We start from the raw sequence: 8,641 nt of genomic DNA, 5'->3' as shown, positions 1-8,641 counted from the left end.
CCCCTGCATTCTGCTGTCTACGGCAACGAATCGGCGGTGTTGTCGTCCCTCCATGACTTTCTGGATCGCAAGTGCCTTCAGCATCTTACTGGATTCTGATCTTGTAGCTTCTTTCCCATATAAACATTGTGTGGTTGCCGTTGTTGATTTAGTCGGAGCTATATTTTGCAGCTGAGAACTGAAACCATCATTGAGAACTCTGATACAGTTGGTTAGATCCACATATTTCATAAATTTTGGCGTAATCAGCATTTGCAGAGTGTCCGATGTTATAGGCAAATGGGGAATTGCTAGTATGAGCTAGCTAGGTGGATCTTCCTCCAACCATATTGATATTGATTTTATAAGGCCCATTGTTCTTCAATATTTCTCATGAATTTTCAGTCTAGCGTTCGACGGGGAGTTGGAACCGAGCCACTCGTGCGCCTCATGGCGCTCGACCTCCTGGATAAGTCGGAGTTGCATCTGCCTGCCGCCCCAGCAGCTGTCCCTCTCCATGGCCTGCAACTTCACCATCCCTACACCTCACAATTCCTTCCTCACCTGAGCGTATGGTTTGGTCACGACAAATTCCGCCTGCACCCGAAAAACTGCCTCTCCCGTTCGTCTCTGCCTGGTGTTTGTTCGGTCCAAAGGAGGCCGTGATTTTCACGGTGGACTGCTCCTCTTATCCTGCGGCGGCTGCCCAGTTGCTGCTAGCGCTACATGCCACACCTTCGTCGCCGGCTGTTCATCGAAGCCCACAACGGCAGCGCCCGCTAGCGTAGTTGAGCTTCTTCCGTTGCACCTGTGTCGGCAAGCAGCTGCTGAAGGGCGAGTGCCCCTCAGCCATCGAAATCCTCTGCTGCCCGGCAGATGGAGAGAAGGCAGCGAGGGAATCGGTGCTTGCGGCCCCTCAGACATCGAGAACCTCCTCGACCACGAGCTTCGCCCGGCTTCCCTCCTCGACGCGCGCATCCCTGCCGGCCCACGCCTTGCCTCGACTTCGTCACCACCAGCAGATGCTCCGCCTATATATCCTCCTTCGCAACCGCCGCGGGGATCCCCGGATCTGGTCGAGGAGGAGATTATGATCTGCACTCAGCGTCTCAGCGGGCGGCCATTAGCAGGTCTTCACGTCATAAATTCGCCGGTGTACTGGTCTGCTGATGGGAACGGAGGGCCGTCGGCCGCGCAGGATACCTCAGGTCAACGGCGACCCGGTCAGCGACGCCTGCGATACTGCGCCATAGCCGGGCGTATTTTTTCCAGCGGGTGGTGATCGTGAATCGGTAGGGAACCGGTACGGTGGTAATTTGATGTATTATGCGATTTGGTGGGAGGGCAAAACGGTCCAATGAAAAGTTGGACGAAAATTTTGGCAGAAACCTTAGCTCCTTTATTATTAGGTATAGATATATGCGCTAGGAAATTCCACGCTGCGCGTAGAAATATTACTCCTACGTACATCCGTCAAATAATGAATTTACTCCTACGCACAGACTGCGAAATATCTGCAGCCTGACGCGCGCGGCCGTGGAGCAGGTAAACGTAGCATCCGCTTTCCTCTTCCAGCCAAGGCCGCAGTGGACGCGATGGGTACACACGCCTAGCACCAAGAAGGCAATGGCACCAACGGCGAGAAATTAACACCGCACCCACTCCGCGCCTTCCTCTCCGGCCGGCCATCTCCGTCCGGTTCATCATATAAACACCCACCCACCACGGTCCACGGCAACGGAAGCTCGGCATTATCCAGTCGAGTTAGCTAGTGAAGGCGATCAACCATGACAGGCAAGGCGACGCTGCTCTGCCTCTGCGCGCTGCTGCTGGTGCTGCTCTGTGTGGCTGCACAGTTCGAGGTCGCGGCGGCGGCAGAGGCCCCGGCGGTGGCGCCAGAGGCAGCAGAGGCGCCAGAGGACAGGGCGGCAGAGGCCGCGGTGGAGGGCCTGGAGGCTGCGGCGATGGCGAGATTGGAGGCAGAGTCCAGGGCGGCACGGGCCGCGGCGGAGGCTGCGGCGGAGGCCGCGGCGGAGGCGGGAGGTTTCGGGAGAGGTGGCGGCGGCCAAGAAGCAGGAGGCTCGCGCGGGAAAGGCGGCCCCTCGACCCACGACGACGACGACGGCTCAGCGGGGTCGGACCACCCGCACGGGCACAGCGTTGCCGCTGAACCACGTGGCCACGGCCTCTCCGGTGCCGCCGCCGCCCTTGCTGCCGGCGCGCCCGTTTGGTGGCTCTGATCGTCGACGATGGTACGCCTGATGGAAACAAGCCTAATCTCCAGGTACACGGTCGGGTGCACTAGCGAGAATAAATCGAGAGCATAGCGGATTAGCAGCTCTGTACTGCCCGTTAGTAGCTGTGGATGCGAATCTAGCTAGGTTGGCGAGTGCATCGGTGATTTAGCAGTGCTAGTTAATTAGGAGTAGTAGTTGCCGATCTGTGGATGGATGTATGTGTAAGCATCACGAGTTCATGGCATTATGAATTGAAGTCTGGTGAGAATGTGTTCTCGGCCTGCCATGGGCGTTGTTGCTGATGCATGTCTCGCCGTACCGAATCCTGAATCATTCGGGGATCGAGTCATATTCCCGTTCCAAAAGACTCGATACTTTTCACTATAGCCAGCTTTAGAAAATACGGATGTTGAGATTATCAATGTTTCTTTTTGCCAACAGTGAACTTAAACAAATGACTAGGAATTTTCACATTGCGCGTCAGAAAGTTGGGCACGGACGGATGACTGCAAAATATCAGCCCGACGCGCGCGCGCAGATAGCCACATGCATGGCGTTTGCCTCTTCCGGCCAAGGCCGCGCGTACGCGCTGATCACTACGACTAGGACGAACAAGGCAATGCACCAATGGCGCCACACCCACCCAGCTCCTTCCTCTCTGTCGCCGGCCCTTCCTGTCCACCGTATAAACTCGCACCTACCACCGCAGCGAGAGCTAGGCATTATCAGTGGAGTTAGCTAGAGGAAGTGATCCACCATGAGAGGCAACAAGGTGAGGATGCTCTCCGCGGTGCTGTTGGCGCTGCTCTGCGTGGCCACGCGCGTCGAGCTTGCGTGCGGAGGTTTCGGCGGAGGGAGGGGTGGAGGAGGTTTCGGCGGCGGGAGGGGAGGAGGAAGTTTCGGCGGAGGGAGCGGAGGTTTCGGCGGAGGGGCCAGCGGCGGGAAGGGTGGAGGTTTCGGGAAAGGTGGCGGCGGCGGGAAGGGAGGCGGCTCGCGCGGGAAAGGAGGCTCCTCGACCCTTCCGTTCATCGGCGGCGCGGGCGTCGGCTCAGCGGGGGCGTACCCGTACTACCACCACCACCACCACCACCACCACGACAGCCACAGCGCTGCAGCTGGACCGCGTGGCCGCGGCCTCAACCGGAGGGTCTCCGGTGCCGTCAGCCTTGCTGCCGCGGTGCTGATCTGGTGGCGCTGATCGACGATCGTACGCCTGCAGCAGCGTAATTTCAAGGTACACGATCGATCGGAGTAGTAGCTAGTGGTAGAACGCTGGGTGCGAATCTAGCTAGCTTGAACGAGTGGATCATGATTTGGCACTTCTAGTTAATTCTAGATGTTGTGAACGCGCATTTTGAGCGGACCTTATGGCGCCCGGACCTTATCCCGCGCCGTCTATTTCATCAGAGGCGTCAAGATTGGTGAATCGTTTTTTGCGAAAAAGACCCTAGATTTGATCAGATTTATATTAGGTCGTCCTTGCTGCTTATGAAGTTCTTCAGACAATCCAATGTGGATCCACTTTTGCCGGTCTAAAGTTCTTCGCAAAATTGCAGAGTATCCACTGTTGCAATTCAAAGTAACATTTTTTCATATGAAAAAAATCCATGGAATGTCATAAGGAACCACAGATCTATTGATTTGAAGCACAGATCTCTTTGATTAGAAGCACAGATCTTCATAAGAAAACATATTTGACCATGAATATCTAACACAAATTCAAAGGTATCTTTGAAACAATCTTCATAAGATCCATCAAAAACACAAATTGGATCCATTTGCTCAAACATGACCCAGCTAGATCCTAACAACCGGTGGATCCAGTAGATTCAACAAGAGATCCTAACAAAATCCTAACTAGATCCTAACAAAGAAAAAGAGGGAGAAAAGAAACAAAAAGATCCAGCTAGCCGCCGGTGTCCACCCGCGGCTCGGCCGTGCTGGCTGGCGGCGGCCTGGGTAGCGCGGGACGCTGCACCGGCCCGTCCGTCGTCAGTGGCGGAGCAAGCCAGATGGAGGCGGCGCCGCCCGACCACGGCTGCTCTCGCGCGGCGGAGCCCACGGAGCTCCTGCTCGGCGGCGTGGCAGAGGAGCCCGAGCTGTGGAGGCGCCTCGACGCCCCGGCCCCGTCCGACCACGCCGGCGCGCGAGCGGCGAGGAAGCGGCCCCGTCAGACCACGCCGGCGCGTGGGAGGGGCGCAGGGGGGCGCGACGCGGAGGGACTCTCTTGCCGGGCGGAGCAAGACGGCGGCGGCTGGCGGTTGGATTGTGGAGGATGTGGGCTAGGGTTTCCAGCCGATTTTCTTTATTTATATGACCAAATCTGAGGATGGCGCCCGGATTTTAAAGAAGTAGAGGGCTATTTTTGCAAAATGGTCGATCGCGAATCTCCGCGCGTATCTGACGGCCGGGATAAGGTCCGGGCGCCATAAAGTCCGCTCGTTTGTATATTCGAGATGTTGTTGATGTGTGGAACTGTGGATGCATGTGTGTGTGAGTACCACGAACTCATCAAGGCATTGTGAAATGAACTTGTGTGACTTGTGAGAGTGATTAGCAGCTACTAGCATATAAATTTTCTTGTGTCGATTTCGTGTGGGAAGTTGCATCTCGATTTCGCCTAATCCGAAATTCCGAATCTGCATGGGTGTACGCACCGAATTTAAGATCGTTCCCGTTGATAAGTAGAACCTACGACCCCAAAAATCTTACTGAACTATGCGCCGAACTTCATATCAGAGAAAGGAACAGTGCTCACCTTTTTTTGCGGGCAATTCGGAGAGTTTTATTCAGCTAAAAGCCTAAACCAGAACATGAATGATCAGCGTGGAGGCTGACCACCAGAAAGTCTGGAATACAATCTAGCCAGCTATTAGTCACCATCAAAGTGCAAGCTAATTTAGCACAAAGATGAGCCGAAATATTAGCCGACCTAGGGACATGCTGAATAAGAAAAAACCTTTTTTTGAGGCTGAACAGTGGGTTTCCTCACTGTGTATTTTTTCTTTTTTATTTATAATGCAAAGGAGTACAAAGGTATTACATAATTTCTTGAGAGTAGCAACTCAAACAGAGGGCTCAAAAGCTATGAAAACAAAATATATGAATCTATCTGAACTGCTGGATCCAAGTGGATAAGCCCTTGTAATGCTTCCTTTTCACCTTATACAAGAGAAGGGCCATTTCGTCTTTGAATTTCTTGCGACATCTGTAAATATTTGGATTGACCGCCTTGAAAATGAAGTCATTTCTAGCGGTCCAAACTGCCCATAAAATTATCATGATAATTTTCATAAAGAAAGGTTTGCCAATGGAATTCTTAAGACTGAGGATAGTCTGTTGAAAATCAAAGGGGATCCAGGATTTAAGGACCAATCAGGGCATAAATATTGCCAACACATGGTGGCAAAAGAGCATTGGAAGAACAGATGATCTCTGGTTTCAACATGTGATCCACACATCACACAAGAATAGTCAGCTAGGAAGAAGTTCTTTCTCTGAACCATGGCTCTAGTATTAAGTCTATTATAAGCAAGTAACTAGAAGAACACTTTATGTTTTTGCAGGCAGCAGCTCTCCCTCATCCATTCAAGCTCTCCAACTTCTTGTAGAACTTTGTACAAACCCTTTTTTTACTGGTGCCAGAAACGATCCCTTTGTACGAGGGAGAATATATATGTTGTAGAGTTTGAAAACAATGCAAAAAAAACATTGTAAGCTTTTCTGCGTCGTTTGGTAACATGTGATTGATTATCAGGGAGAAGAGTCCTGCACCTGCAGAATTCAACGCTGCAATTTTTATATCTGGAAGAGTTGCGTCTCTTTGTTCTCTGCATGCAAAGATACACAACAGCAGAAGAAGCAGTGCTACTACAAGTTTCACAAATATGGCAAACAGCTGGCCATTGTCCGTTTGCACCAAGTATGTCAAATGGAATGATCATTTCTCGATCGATATTCCTAGTCATCCCATGGAGATCTCACTGTATATTTGTTATGCGATTATCAATGTATAGATTGGCGCTTTCTTAGCGTCAAAATAGAAATAATAAATATGTTCGGATAGAAAAACCGTCAAGCTCAACTAATACACTAAAATTCTCTAACAATCAATTCGAATCGCCCAGGCAACTATACCTAATGTTATGTCATGTCCCTGGAGTACTCCTGGTCTCCTCTTCGACCATGTCGGGGGAGCACAACAGAGCTATAGATCAAAGAGCCCGGGGAAGATACTAGATCGACGAGCCACAAGGTTCCGGGTCACACAACGGCCTACTTCATCCTTCATCGGTTCACAACGTAGCTTCGATTGCTAAAGTTCCTTTTGTTCGAGGCAAGTTGGTGTCTCCCTTCTCTCCGGCAAAGCTTCAACAGCATTGGCGTATGGTAGTGGTTGACAGTTGTTTAGCTTTCAGGTCCCCCAAGGATCTTTTCACTATTTTTACGAGGTTTCTTTTGCAACGCATTGGACTAATTGTATTCTAGTTGCCTTTAGATTGTGGTTACGTGTGGGTGTGTGCCATAGTTTTAAATGACCTTCTATACAATCGCTATACCCAGTCTAGCCGTTGGTAAGAGTGTGGGTAAATGCAAGTAGCCACTGCAATGTGCTATACAAAATCATCTGGAAGTGCTTGGTGAACATACGATGACCACTATAGGGAGAGGTGATATCGGAGAATCAGAGCACTTTTGTACCTGGCCGCTTAATTACAGAGAAAGATGTTTTGGCGTTTGCATGCTTACACAATATGGAACATGGAGCAAAGGCAAATAACTCTTAGTGTGCGTACAAGTTAGACTTGTCAAAGGCATATGACCGCGTTGAATTGGTGTTTTTGGAAAATTTGATACATAAGATGGGTTTCTATTTCTTTTCGTTACTGATGGGTTGTCTGAGCGGTTGTGTGTAGAGGTGGAGGCAGGAGGGATCACTCCGTTTTTTTTTTGCGAAAAGGCCCTGATTGCATTAAACCTCGGTTCTTACAGAACAGTCCAGGACAAAGAAGAAAATTACAAGTAGGTCCTCTTGGACCCCGAAGACGAAGACGATGACGAGAACGTCACGCCGGCGCGCCGCCGCACCATCTCCCCTAAGCCTTGGAACGGGAGACTCCCCTGCACGGACGGGAAGTCGACGCCACTCAGCTCCGCAGAGCCTCCGCCCTGCACCATCTTCACCGACGACGAGATCAGCACAAATAGCAACCTTCTTATTCTTCACTCCCCAGATCCAACGCCACACAAGATCTGGCTGGGGAATGGCGCACACTGCAGATCCACCGATCCGCGAGCGCCAGAGGAGCAGGTACACCACCACGAAGCCCCACAGAGCACCGCCGCCGGAGAGGACGCGGACCTGCAACAAAAACACCACCGGCGACCCAACCACCTCCATGCCGCCGCCGGCTGAAGACCCTACTGAACCTACGCTGTACACACCACCGTGAGGCGGGGATCCCCCACCCTCCCGCCGCCGGGGCGGCCGCCGGAGGGTGAGGGATCCGACGGATCGACGGGGAGAAGGTGGATCGGCCGGGAAGATCTAAAAATCGCCCCTCTCAGCTACAGTGGCGGGAGAAGAGAGACGTCCAGGGAGGGATCACTCCGTTGAGAGTAAGCAGGAATGCTTCAAGGATCTCGTCTCCTTTTTGTAGATGACACTCTACTGTTTTTTTTGGGTGGAGGAAGGGGATGCAAGCCGTGTTAGGCAGGTTACTGAGAACTATGCGACAAGTATTGGGCCGCGTGTTAATGAGTCCAATTGCTCCATACCGTTTAGTAAAAGGTGACCTAGGAAGTTACAATTGACAGTGTCTGAGGCGCTAAATATCAAAAATAAGGTTTTGAAGATAAATACCCGGGTCCGTCCACCCCGGATAGAAGGATCGGTTACCTATAAAATGGGGGTGTTTAAGTAGCCAATGCTCTTATAAAACATGTTCATGACTTCTGTCGGGTAAGCTCTAATGGTGCACGAAAGACGAGGTCCGAGGGGCAGTAAGGAGTGGGCTTTGGTGACATGTGCATCTTTAACCGGGATTTGTTGGCTCGTCGTCGAGCGTGGAGATTACTGCAGTTACCGAACAGTTTATGTGCTCGTGTCCTAAGGGTCAAGTATTATGCACAAGGTATTATGATTGACACCGTCTTCATGGGTAATCCGACTTCGACTTGGACTGCTATATAGCATGGTGTGGATCTTCTTAAGACAAGAATTATTTGGAGGGCCTGCAATGGCCAGTATATGCGTGCGTGGAGGGATAATTGGATACACAGGGACCAGGCGAATTTATCGGGTAACACGGGTGGCTAAACTCATTGATGAGCATGGTCTGGTGGCGAAAGGATACGACTAGGAAGGACTTCCGTCCATTCGATGCAGAGGCAATCCTAGTGATCCGCACTTCACCAGGGTTGGT

Source organism: Lolium rigidum, chromosome 4 (genome assembly GCF_022539505.1).
Source record: "Lolium rigidum isolate FL_2022 chromosome 4, APGP_CSIRO_Lrig_0.1, whole genome shotgun sequence".
Classification (NCBI taxonomy): domain Eukaryota; kingdom Viridiplantae; phylum Streptophyta; class Magnoliopsida; order Poales; family Poaceae; genus Lolium; species Lolium rigidum.
The sequence above is the reverse complement of the archived record's forward strand: the minus strand, read 5'-3'. Positions refer to the sequence as shown.